Below are 10,135 nucleotides of genomic sequence, written 5' to 3' on the forward strand. Positions count from 1 at the left end.
TTAATTTCTTTTAAGTGTAACATTCTTTTGCCAGGCTGGACACAGGGAGGAACCCCATTGACATGGAAGAATCCCAGGACAAAGGACAGCTGGACCACAGGAGGAAAAGGGCAAGGAGAGAATGCTAGGGACTAAGGGAGAGCGGCAAGGGGTTCCACAGCAGAGGTATGTCAGAGCACTTGGTGCAGCTCCTGGCAACCCAAACTGAACAATGACCGGACAGATGGCAAAAAAGGAAGGTTGCTTGACTCCCCAAGAAGAGGAGTTTCAGGTTGTGAGCCAAGGAAAAAAAAAGAACTTTCTCCATTTAGGGTTTTTCCTGCTGTGCATTTTTCTCATTCTGTACAGCACCTCTGGTTGCCCGAAATGTAACGGTTGTACCCTTCTGGCATCCCTTCTTTGTAAGACCTGGCATTTTAAGGCAGGGCTCGCTTAGCCTATGTGGAAATTAGTCCCCGGTCAGCACTCTGCTGAGCAGGCAGGGTTGGTGAAGGTGATGGGGGCACCAGATAGCAGACTGTTTGTTCAGCCCCCAGTGCTTCCAGTGATATGCCCCATGGTTTTTGACCTTTTCTGGGGTCTTACTTCCTTTACTGCTGTTTGCTCATCATCTGTCCCTTGAGCCCATACTCACCACATAAGTAGAAGGGGCATCAAATCTCATTTTACTTAAGCAATATCTGAAAATTAATCAGTGGTGGTCATGCTTCTGTCTTCTCTGCTTAGACAGAGTAGACAGATGTAAGCGGCCTGCGTCCTGGACTGACCTTGATATTTATTACATAGATGGGCTGGAGCTAGGACAGTTCCTGCTGCTCGGAAGCAGCAAGACCTCCGTATTCCCATCTTTTCGCAATAAGATCGAAGGTCCTTTAGAGCTAAATTGAAATTCAGACCAAACAGTGCACAGGTAGAGTTGATTTTCTTGAGGCAGCTGTTGATATTTTGTTTTATTACTATTGGGGGGAGGGAAATAATTATAGCTCTAAACAAAGTTTCACAAGCTTTGTGACAAACATGTCTGCGGCTCCATAATCTGTGCAGATTTAATCAGTATTATTAGCATTCTTTCATCATGACTTGGCACTCCTTTGCTAATCAAGATGGGTATTTGATGTGCAGCACGCAATAACAAAGGCTGAGAGCTCTTGGGATGCTGTAGTCAGATGGTGTGGTGCCAGCTGGAGTGTGTCTCCGAATATCACACGGAATCCAGCCCTGGAGCATTTGGAATAGGAGAAAATTAAACAAGGATACCAGGACAAAAGCATTGTGGACTCCTCTCCACTGTACATGGAATAAATATAAATGAGAAAATGGCGTATTTCACTCCCAAAGCTTCCAGAGGAGAGCTAAAGGAATAAACCGATGGAGGCTCGGGGACACAGACCCTCGCTCCTAACACTGAATACATCAGGCTTGGAGAGGAGGCCCCACGCCACACACAGCAGAGGTTGGACCAGGCCTGGCAGGCAAATTCTACCTACTGCCTGCGTCAGGACTTTATCTGCTGTTACAAGGATTTGCGACCTTTTCAGTTTTCCGGCTACTAAAGAATAGTCCAGTGCAGCTGCAAATCCCGCCGGACTGTATGTTTAAGTTTACTTCAGGATTGCTTTTCTTAGTCGCCTACTGCAGATTTCTTAAATAACCTGCAGTACGCGTACCACAGGCTGGAAACCACTGTTCTGGCGCTTTGGCATTCTGCTTGCCAGTCACGTTTGGGAGTGGGGGGAAGCGACTTGTGTTAAGAATATCACCCTGTTCCTGGTTCAGTACTGTGCTCTGCTTCTGTGTTACAGACAAGAAATGAAAGCCGTCTATTCTTCATAGGCTCAGGCTGCAGTGTATCTTCCCTCCTCTTGCTAATGTTCTCTTCTACTTTGCAGACTACCAACCCTTGCCCCTCAGACTCATTGCACAATTAATCCAACTGAGCTGAAGTTTAGAGCAGGTTTTCACTATTTAGTCTGAAATTTGCATTTTCCTTGTGCCCATTTTTTTACCCCAGTTACATCACATGGTCTAATAAAAATACTGCTCTTGTCTGCAAACTGCTCTTACAGCCTTAAACCATAACACCTGCATCAACAGCACTACTTTTCTCTAAAACGTACTCCAGTAGCCTCAGAGAGACAGCATAATCCAGTCGTACCCAGACTCTGTAAGGGAGAGGCTCCACACAAAGAAACCAAGCTTGACTTTCAGGTTTAAGTTGAGTTTGCAGGGAATTGGGAATTCCCTCTAGTTATAGTGGAACAATTTAAAATCTTGGGTGCAAAGTGGGGTTGTCCCAAGAGATGTTACCCTTGGGGTGTACCAGGGATTGCTGCTGCATTTAGACTTGGGGTGAAACTCGTAAAGATGCTGTCTAGAAATGGCATCCAGTGAGTTAGATTGTGTTAATATGCATGCAGAAGCAAGGCTTCAGCAACATTTGTACTTGAAAGTCTTGCCATTTCAGCTGCGGAAGCAAGCCCTTCTGGTATAGATGCCATTCGTTGATTCACGGCGTTGAAGGCAGGAGGGGTAATGATATCATTGTGTCTAGCCTTCATACAGCCCAGGCCATTAAAATGCCTAATGTCCATGGGCTGCATTAGTCTCTGATGCGTCAGCATCATCCTGGGAATTCATGTTGGACCGCTTCATCACCCTTTACAGTCGCTGCGTAAAGGACAGACCCCCGTCTGTAGGTGCCCCCTGCAGCCCTTGGTCCCAGTTTTCTCACCTTGTAATTTGGCTGTATGAAAAAGGTGATGCATTTTCACGTGACCAGAATCTGAAATTGCTCTGTACAACCACTTAACCCCACTGTTATTTTCCATTCCTCCAACCTTTTTCACAAAACATTTTATCTGCGGTGACTTTGTACTTATTTCCAGATTGCTGAGACAGTTCAGCACATCTGAGCCTGATGCTGATTGTGCAGAACCTTGCTATAAACACCTGTTTTGGGGAGGATGTTGGCAGTTGTCAGTCTGTGTAGTGCCTGCTCTGGTAATGGTGAGTGCTGAGTTTGTTCTGTTGTACTCCCCAATTTAACTCCGTGACGTGCCCACTGTTACCTTTATCAGCTGAACAATCTCTAAGAATGAAAGAGACTTTTGTTAGACAGACTTATTTTCCACACAGCCCTGTTGCCTGGTGTTAACTGTATATCTAGCCTTGAATTCTCTATTAATCAAGTCCCTTATCAGTTTTCCATTATTTTGCCTGTGACATCAAGGAAAGTAGTCTGCAGGTATCTCGTCACCCCTCTGTGCCCTGCTCAAACAGCGGCACACTTCCAGCCTCTTAAAATTTCCAAAGATTAAAATTATCTCCATAAACCCAGAAGTTTCCCTGGCCAGCTCTTAAAGAATTTTTTTTTTTTTTTGGGGGGGGGGGGGGGGCGGGGGTGGACTAGATGATCATTAAAGTCCCTTCCAACCCAAACCATTCTATGCTTTTATGAACTCTTGGGTGTAGACACCTCGAGGCTGGTGATAGAAAACCATTTCCAACTGTCGAATGTTACTTGGCACTGGTCAGTCCATAAGCTAACAACCAGCTGTTTCTTCTGTCCCACTGTGACACTGCTGGAGCATCCTGCTTCTTAGTGGAACAAGAAGCAGGTATTTTTGGAACACTTCTACTTTTGTAATCATCTGTTAGTGCTTCTAAAACTGTCTACAAGCGGGCCAATATGATTGCTAGGAATTGTTCTTTAAGAGGTTGAAAGTTCTTGGAAGAAAAAAAATTCTTTTGCTGGTATATACCAGGTTATACCAGAATAAATGTAGAGGAAATTTTTTTATCTGTTCCTTTTCTAATTTAAGTTACAGGCAACTCAGAGTTTATCAACCAGAGACACCGCTTGTTTACTTGCAGAGCTAGTTCATTCTGGGATGGCTGATTAGCTCAGCTGCAGTGTCCCATAAATGCAAAGCTAATTCAGTTACTGGGTTGTGTCGACATCATCATGCCGTGCTAGAGACTTTGAAACATCCTTGCACCATGTTGCACAGTGCCTGTTGCAGTGCTTACAGAGCATCTGCCTTTATCAGCTGGATTTTAATTGGTCTAGTGGAATCTCAACCCTCCCTTACTCCAGGTAGTGTAAATGTTCCTGTAATTGATTGGTAATAAACTGATAGTGTTGTAAAGTGGAAGCTGGATGTTGCACCATTTGCTGTTTTCCCCCAAACTTCATCTTAGGATAAATTACAAGCATTTTTATCCTGTGATACATTTTAGGAGAATGTTTTGAATAGCGTGTCCAAGGATATTTGCCAACTCTGGTTAAATGCCAGTCATCTGCTTTAAATTATAAAAGGTCCGTTTGTAGATGCAGCAACTGGCAATGGCAGGAACGAATCGGTGAGCTTGAGAGACCTTGGGGAACTACCGGCTGGTCAGCCTGCTCTCAGTCCCCACAAAGGAGATCGAGCAAATAGTGCTGAAAGCCGCTCCCAAACATATTGAGGACAAGAAGGTGACTGGGAATAGTCAGCATGGATTTACACTGGGGAGGTCACGTCTGACCAACCTGATCACCTTCTGTGATGAAATGACTGCCTTGGTAGGTGAGGGGAGAGGAGGGGATGTTGTTCACTTTGACTCTAGCAAGGCTTTGAACAGCGTTTCCTACAACAGCTTCATAGACAAACTGATGAAGTACAGACTAGGTATCATCTGGACCGTGAGGTGGGTTGAAATCTGGCTGAACTGCTGGGTTGTGATCAGTGGCACAAAGTCTAGCTGGAGACCAGTCACTGGTGGTGTACCCTAGGTCCTGGGGCCAGTGCTGTTGAATATCTTCATTAATGACTTGGACAGTGGAGCAGAACGCTGCCTCAGAAAGTTCACAGATGACACAAAACCGGGAGGAACAGCTGATGCACCAGATGGTTGTGGGAGGGACCCCAACGGGCTGGAGAAATGGGCCAACAGGAATCTCATGAAGTTCAACAAAGGCAAATGTGAAGTTATGCACCTGGGAAGGAATAACCCCATAGGCCAGTGTGGGCTGGGGCCAACCGTCTGGAAAGCAGAGAAGGACCTGGAAGTCCTGGTGGACAAGTGGAACGTGAGCCAGCCATGTGCTCTTGTAGCAAAGGGCAACAACAACGTTCTGGGCTGCATTAGGAAGAGTGCTGCCAGCAGATCAAGGGAGGTGGTCCTTCCCCTCCTCTCACCAGTTCAGAACTGGTGAGACACATCTGAAGTGCTGTGTCCGCTTCTGCTCTCCACAACAGAAGAAAGACATGGGCATACTGGAGGGAGTCCAGTGAAGGGTCACAGAGATGATTAAGGGACTGAAGTACCTGATGTACGTGTATAGGCAGAGAGAGCTGGGATTGTTTAGCCTGGAGAAGAGAAGGCTCAGGGGGATCTTATCAGTCCCTTACCTCCTGGCAATGACTAAAGAAGCCAGACTTCTCAGTGGTGCCCAGTGACAATGCACAAATTGAAAAACAGAAAATTCCATTTAAACATAAAACTTTGTTTACTGGGGGGGGGTCAAACACTGGAACAGATTGCCCAGAGAGGTTGCGGAGTCTCTGTCCTTGCAGATATTAAAAACCTGACTGGACGTGGTCCTGGGCGGCTGTGGTGGTGCATTCCCCCCCCTCCCGCCCCCCTTTTTCTTCTTGTGCAGCTGGCAGACCATGGGAAGCAAAGCTGCTTTACAATCTCAGTAAATCCTGTCACAACTTGGCCTTTGTGTGACGAGTTTGGCGGTTAAGCGTCCCGTGACCATATCAAAACTCTTACATGGCTGAGTTGGGAGCAGCACTGTCTGTACCAGGGAGGCAGCCCTGACAACCTTGGAACGTGTTTTATTTCGTCTGTAGTAGTCGCCATCTGGCAGCCTTGGGGCCTATCTTATCTAGGCTGTAACTCAGGAGGATCTGTACCAGCATCACTGGAATTTTTGAACTTTAGTACTCTTCAACACGGGCTGTGAAAGTGGAAGGGAAATTTACTGATGCCTAAAGTCGATCATCTCATGACCCCATAGACAGCGGTGCCAAGTTGAGACCCTTTGAGCTCTCCTGGGCCGCAGTGGGCTGCGCCAGAATCTCCCTCTGCGTGGGACGCTTCTCCAAGCAGTGAACTCAAGCTGATCTCTGGCCCTCCTTGCGCCTCGAGATTCGACCCTTGCCTGATCTTCGGTGATCCTTGCTCCTCAAGGTTTGACCCTCGCCCGTTGAGACAGTCATTTAAAGAGTATTTCGCTAAACCTGGGGGAATTTTTATTGGTACCTTTAACTGCGCATATAATGAGTACTTAGGCCTATTGTGCATGTGTGATATAAATATTGTAGTAAACGTCATTTAATCACTTTGTAGATGCTAGATTAATTAATGATAAGTTATTGCTTAATTTTTCTGATTCTCTCCTTGCTGCAAATAAACCTTAAACCGCTGCTAAACATATAATCCTTAGACATAAACCATTGACCAAGTCTGAGACTAGGATTGGATCCAGCTGCACCTAGGCTCCTCTCTGAGAAGGGGTTTAGAAAGCAAGGGGGTCCATTCTGAACCTCATGACTCAACAGGAGGGCCCCCCTTTTCCTCCATGTATTTTCTTTGGGCTCGATTTCCTCTTTCTTTCTCTTTATATCTATATTCCACTCATTTAATAAGTAATAGAGTGAACCTTGCCATCAAACTCTGTTGAATCACACTTTTATAGATTTCTATTAAAATCACTATTTGCAAATATCTTTGGTGGTGATTTTTTAAGCAGCTTAACCACTCATCCGTGACAGCAGCTTGCCCTAGTTGACCCTGCTCTGAGCAGAGGTGGTCTCCAAAGGTCCCTTTCAACCTCAGCTATTCTGTCATTCAGAGAGTACAGGAACCCAGCATTCAGGGATATGACTTGACATTTCTGACCATTTCTTACTTCAAGAGTGTTCGTAAGTTGAGAAAGAAAGGTGACAGAGAAATCCATGTCACATGAGCCAGGCTTTTCCCTGTAGTCACTTTCTGTTGCTCTGTGCAGAACATTCAAGCGCTGGATGTTTCCCTTCCCCTTAAGCAAAGAGTTGAGCAGCCCAGACCACAGGACTAAAAGCTTTCCCCAAACCAAATGCACTCAAAGTACAACAGCAGCAGCCTACTGTCTGTGTACCAGGATAACAGGGACAATAATTTTTTTGGAGTCAAAACCTGTTCATACAGGTTAAAAGCTGAAGTTGGCTTCCTGCGATTAACAGGAGAGAGATGCTTCTATAAATGCACATGACAAATAATCATTACTCCTAGTATTTCTTTCCTGGAAGAGGAGAAAGTCTGTATGAAGTGGTTTTATCAGAGAGCAAGATCAGAAGTCATTATAGCTTAATAGCTCTCTGCTGGCATCCTCGCTGGCCCAGCAGCAGCAGGATGCAGGACGCCACCACAGCACGTGAGGAAACGGAGCATGCTTTCCCAGGTGTTTTTCTTAGTTCTGACCAACCATTCCTCACCCTCTTGGCTCCAAGACCTCTTTTAGGGCTCACATCCATGGAGAAATTAGCCAGCATTGCTCCCTAGGTGAATACTTAGAATACAGCAGCTACGTGGGGAGGCATTTTACAGCAACAGTGCCAGTCTGTGTCTCCCCAAAGCAACCTTAAGTCTAGTCCTGTCCTTTCCAGTTGTCTAGAATCTGTGAAATCTCTATTGTAGATGGGTCTGTGTGCTTAATGTTCAACATGCAGCAGGCACTGCAGTGGGTCTGTGGAGAGCGGAAACCCCTGGAACGGGGAAACTTTTGACAACACAGGAAAACAACACAGGCACCGATTACAGGGGCTACAGACCTTTCTGCTGAGACTTCAGCATCCCTGGAACAGGATCCTCGCTCTGTTTATGTCTTTGGCACAAACAGTCCAAGCAACTGTCTGGCTGAGCTTTTGACTGCAGCTCTCGCACTTAAGGCCTGTGGCTTCTCTCTTACCTCTCCCAGCTCATGGTACACCTTAATGAAGAGGGCAAGGTAAGTCCCTGCGTGCAGGATGGTACTTTGGAGCAGCTGATCAGTAGCCCCCAAACGCCGTGTTGGCCGTGTGGTCCCTTCAGCCTTGCAGGGGGCTGAAGCCGTCCTGACATTTGTTTTTCCAGACGAGGAGGCCTGGGAGGACTGAGGAAGCTGGGAGACAAAGCACAGAGGTTCTTGTTGTCTAATACACTGTGAACTTGCTCACTTTTCGTCTCTGACAGAATGGGCTGCCCTTGCCCAAAGAACAGTTCAAGCGCTGTGTTCCTGGCATCTCTTCATTTATTAATCCATTCACTGGACCTTGAAAGCACCTTGCACTGGAAAAGACTATCCTGATCCTCCATTCAGAAGCAGACAGGATGAGTACAGCTATGGCTTGGAAGAACTAACAGAACCAGTATGAAACGGTTCCCACAGTGCGGTCTTGGTTTGGCTTCCTTGTTCTGCAGCAGCGGTGCCACCAGCTGGCAAGAGCTGAGAACCCGAGTCACCAAGATCAGAAACAAAATACACCCAAAAAGGGAAGTGATGACAGCCAAGCCAACCTGCAGCAGCTGGGCTGGGAGTTGGAGGCAGGTGGCAGATTGAGTGTTGAAAGGGATAATGTGCACTGCCACCATGTTTGTAGTGTACAGTAAAAGCCCAGCTGACAGCAGTGTAGACCTGATGCAGGCTGCAGGCCAGGGAGCGCAATGGATCTCGTCTTGCTTCCACAGCCAGACATGACGATGGATTGCCAAGCACAGCCAGTGAGAAAGCGCTGAGGGAAACTGGGCTGTTCAGCGTAAGGAGTGAAGACCGTGGAGATGAGACAGTTAAAAATCCCTTTCAACAAAAAGACACGAGCTGCTCCACAGAAGGGAACAAACTGCTGCACCTGCACAGTGAATGGGAAACGAAGGGGACCTGCAAGACAGATGATGGGACAAAATAGGTGAATGCTGGAATTAGTTGCTGGGGCAGGATTTGGACTCTTTATGGCTGAGATTTAAGCTGGACACACAATTAGGAGGAGCTCAATGAGTACTGATTGTCTGGTACTTCCTGAGGTCCTCGGCCATCCCCAATCCTTTTTGGTCCTGCACGTCAGCTGACAGGTCCCACACCGTCTGGATGCTGTATGCGATGGAGCATCTGATGTGGCTGGGGAGTTAGCAACCCTCATTGCCAGAGCCCTTTCTACAGCTTAAAGTAACTGTCCCTTCACCCTCCTCTCACTTTCTTATGAGGCTTAGGGGTAGAAAGAAAAGCATTAGCCTGACAGGGCACCCGTTCTGCACTAAGGAGGAGTAGCAGCAAGCATGACCATCTAGGAATAGAGCACAGCTCAGGTGCAGTTCAGCTCCAGCCTCCACACTGAGGGGCTGGCACAAACTCATCCAAATCCACAGCTGTGACAGGAGGCAAGCAAGGAGATGCAGGCTGCAGTGCCTCCGATGCCTTCTAGCTTCATCACACTGTGCATCTAACCCATCATCTGCATGGCTCCAGGGCCAGGGATAATTTTTTTTTTTTTGCATCTCAAACAGTTCTGGTATAAGGCTCAGCAGGATGACAGTACAGTATTCACATGCCTTTTAGACTCTCCTCTTCCTCTTTTGGCATCCACAAGCACCAGTAATGCCTGCGGTACCACAGGGAGCAGAGATGGTGCAGCTGGAAACATGGTCTCCCATGCTTGCATACAAAGCTGCAGTTTGTCCATGACCATGGAAACTAGCACCTCGGGGTGAGGCCAAGTGGGAAGAAGATGGGGATGCAGGAGCTGCTTTTAGGCACATGATTTTAACTTCCAACATGAAGCTTACATCTCTTAAGGACATTCCTCCTCTCCAAAAAATAAGCTTCCTAATTCTAGGCGGGGAAGAAGAGACAGGGAAATAGGACAGCTGGACAGAGGCCTCACTCTCCTGTGCAATGAAAATCTGGTGGAAGATCTAGTGCTACAGCTCATTTTGGTACGTAAGGTCTCCCTGAAACTCACTTAGTCCTGTACCAAACTGTCCACCTATAGGTATCTGTACTGTCCAACACTTCTAAGAGGTATTTCCTTCTTAGAAAAATAAAGTGGTTGAAAGGAAACTTGCCTCAGAACAAATGAGGTACCAGCAGAAGAGAACAGGAAGGAGAAGCTTTGAAGAGTGCAACAGTCCC

This window comes from Platalea leucorodia (assembly GCF_965183815.1).
Source record: "Platalea leucorodia genome assembly, chromosome: Z".
Classification (NCBI taxonomy): domain Eukaryota; kingdom Metazoa; phylum Chordata; class Aves; order Pelecaniformes; family Threskiornithidae; genus Platalea; species Platalea leucorodia.